Here is a 3,416-nt window from a genome sequence, read left to right on the forward strand (position 1 = left end):
AGATTTGGTCTCTCCTGTGCATGGTGCCCCTTCACCCCAGTAAGACCGGTGGTTCCCGTGGACCCGAGGTGGGAACTTGGGTGCAGCCAAGGGAGAGCCTGGGACACAAAACATAAGGACGCGTCATTCTCAGGGCCGAGCCTGCACTTGGGCAATTTTGAGAGAGAGAGAGAGAGATGACGAGTTTTGCTTCCACAGAGTGAAACTGATAGCAGAGAAGGGTGGCTTTAAAGGCCAGGAACTGACGCCCGCCGTACAGAGACAGCTTCATGAAGGAAGGCTTGGCGCCCCAAAAACGTGCCGTAAGGAAAAGGGGCAGGAGAGTGAAGAGAGAGCCTCGCAACCAAAAGCTCATAGAAGGTTGCCATGGAGGGCTAGAGGGGGGTGGTTCTCTAACTGGAGGAAGTGTTGAAATCCCCTGGAGGGCTTACGGCTGGGCCCCCCTCCCAGAGGGTCTGATGCATTAAGTTCAGATGGAGTCCAATAATTTGCATTTCGAACAAGCTGCCAGGTGATAACTGCTGGTCCAGGGAACACACTTTGGAATGGCTGTTCTAGAGCCATGTCTCTCAAACTAGGGCTCCTGTCTGAGATTCTAAGAATGTCTTGAAATGTACCCAGGATTTGTTTTAATTGGCTATGGTGAGGTGACGGGCGTGAAGGTAACTGTCTTTGAAAGAAGGGTTCACTACTCCTAGTTCCCAAGTGGAGGAGACATGTCACACCATGCCGAGTCACACAGGAAGTGCCAGGGTGGATCAGGAGGCAGAAGGATGGAGGAGAGACGATGGGCAAAAAAGCCTTTATTGTGGTTTTCACAGGAAGGAAGGGACCAGGCCAGGGGAGCATTAAGATTGGCTAGTTTGAATAATTTTAGTGGGCTTTGGGTTATGGGGCGGTCCCCATTTGGATGGTATGTAGCCCTGGGGTGATTTGGGGGGAGGATACTGGTTTGGTGTGTAAGTTTGATAAAGGAGGTGGTTGGTGGTAAGGCCTAGGGATGGGTTGATTTGCATATGAAAGGTGTGTTTGCGGGCAAGCTGTTTACTATCTCCAGGAATTCTGTGAGCCCTGGGAGGGGCAGTCTCTCTAGGATTAGCAAAACCTCAAGATGTCAAAACACCATAACATACCAAAAATAAAAAAACATGATTCCGACAAAGAAGAATTTTTTGTTCTCTCTTTATTGTAATAGTAATCTTCATTTTGTTGGTGCTGGTTGTAAAACCAAATCCTTTCCTGCTGATAATCCCCGATTTAAGGATAGTTTCATAAAACGAGAATTTAGTTTATAAAGTCATTGTCTCCACAACTAAGGACAAAGGACACTTGAAAATCCAAAAACATAGTCTTACGGGTCCAAGAGAACTTTCTTTGTAACCTTTTAGAAGGGCTCCATACTTAATTCAACTTTGAGACATACTGTGTTGGCGCTCACATTAATCTGCCCCAACACCCTTCTTCAGTTGATGAACAGTAAGCATTAGCTTTTCTTCTATTGTTTTAAAAAAGCTAACCTCTCACAAACAATATACAGTTGACCCTTGCCTTGAACAACGTGGGGGTTGTGCAGTCAAAAATCCACACATAACTTTTGACTCTCCAAAAACTTTACTAATAACCTACTGTTGACAGGAAGCCTTACCAGTAACATAAACAGTCGCTTAACACGTATTTTGCATGTTATATGTATCATATACTGTATTCTTACAAAAAGTAAGCTAGAGAAAGACATTAAGAAAACCATAAGGGGCGGGCGCCTGGGTGGCTCAGTCGTTAAGCATCTGCCTTCGGCTCAGGTCATGATCCCAGGGTCCTGGGATTGAGCCCCGCATCGGGATCCCTGCTCCACGGGAAGCCTGCTTCTCCCTCTCCCACTCCCCCTGCTTGTGTTCCCTCTCTCGCTGTGTCTCTCATGTCAAATAAATAAATAAAATCTTAAAAAAAAAAAAGAGGGAGAAAATCGTAAGGGGGCACCTGGCTGGCTCAGTCGGTAGAGTGAGTGATTCTTGATCTTGGGGTTGTGCGTTCAAGCCCCATGATGGGAGTAGAGATTACTTAAAAAATAAAATCTTTTTAAAAAGGAAAATTATAGTGCTCGCGTCGGCAGCACATATACTAAAATTGGAACAATACAGAGGAGATTAGCATGGCCCCTGCGCAAGGATGACACGCAAATTCGTGAAGCGTTCCATATTTTTGAGCGCTGTGAATTGTGTAAGACTGTTGAACCACAGACCTGTACCTCGGAAACAAATCATACATTATATGTTAAAAAAAAAAAAAAAAAGAAGATAGCAGGAAAGGAAAAATGAAGGGGGGGAATCGGAGGGGGAGACGAACCATGAGAGACTATGGACTCTGAGAAACAAACTGAGGGTTCTAGAGGGGAGGGGGGAGGGAGGATGGGTTAGCCCGGTGATGGGTATTAAAGAGGGCACGTACTGCATGGAGCACTGCGTGTTATACGCAAACAATGAATCATGGAACACTACATCAAAAACTAATGATGTAATGTATGGTGATTAATATAACATAATAAAAAAAATTTAAAAAAAGACTTGAACTTTGGAAAAAATAAAAAAGGAAAATTATAAGGAAAATACATTTACAGTATTGTACTGTATATATATAAAAACATATATATATAAAAACATATATATATATATAAATCTGTACATGGGTGGACCCACAGAGTTCAAACCCCTTTTGCTCAGAGTCAACTGTATATGGAATCAACAATATAAAAAAGTCATTCTTTTCTCTTTTTATCCACTCACAAAACTTTCCATAAACCCATAAGACTCTGCGCGTGCGTACGTGCATGCTTATACATAGGGTTTCACTAAAATACTTTGAAATATTATTTTCAGGAATGCTTATGTAGGTCACTCAACTGATTCAAGACTCAATTTCATCTGTGTGTGTGTGGGGGGGGCGGTGGAAGTGTCTTTCCCTGTGTCTCTGTGGCATGACATAGAGAGGGAGAAAAGTCCACTTTTCTCAGAGGAGTATCCAGTACAGTCCGAGGTTAAAAGCAGCATCATTTTCATCAGTCTGATGCACATTGTCACTGCTCAGTGAGCAGGTGGCTATTTATAAAGTGGCATCTGCAACAGCTGCTCAGCATTTGAAGAGTTTTCTGAAAAATCACAGTTCCTTCCAAACTCGATTCGGGTCATTGGAGCTGAGGTTTCAGTGATACTTGAAATCTTTTCTGGGGTGAAGAGGATATAGAATTCCCCAACAGGACATAATAAAGGGTGGAAATTACTTCTGGTCGGGGTAGAGTTTCCATGAGGGGCTGAAAAAGCCGTACGTGTGTGCTTAGCTGCCTATAAGGGAAGCCAGCAAAATAGAGCAGCACGTAATGAGACATTTCATGGCCCACAAACTGTCCATTACTAATTTGGATA

The 3,416-nt window shown here is 43.6% G+C and overlaps 1 non-coding gene across 1 annotated transcript; it reads left to right on the forward strand.

The window, feature by feature from the left end:
* The first annotated feature begins 2,094 nt into the window (after nt 1-2,094).
* LOC116646187 lies at nt 2,095-2,201 on the forward strand. The gene has a single exon (XR_004302084.1). It is a non-coding gene; the product is annotated as a U6 spliceosomal RNA (small nuclear RNA).
* The last annotated feature ends 1,215 nt before the right edge of the window (nt 2,202-3,416 follow it).

This window comes from Phoca vitulina, unplaced genomic scaffold (assembly GCF_004348235.1).
Source record: "Phoca vitulina isolate PV1807 unplaced genomic scaffold, GSC_HSeal_1.0 scaffold35, whole genome shotgun sequence".
Classification (NCBI taxonomy): domain Eukaryota; kingdom Metazoa; phylum Chordata; class Mammalia; order Carnivora; family Phocidae; genus Phoca; species Phoca vitulina.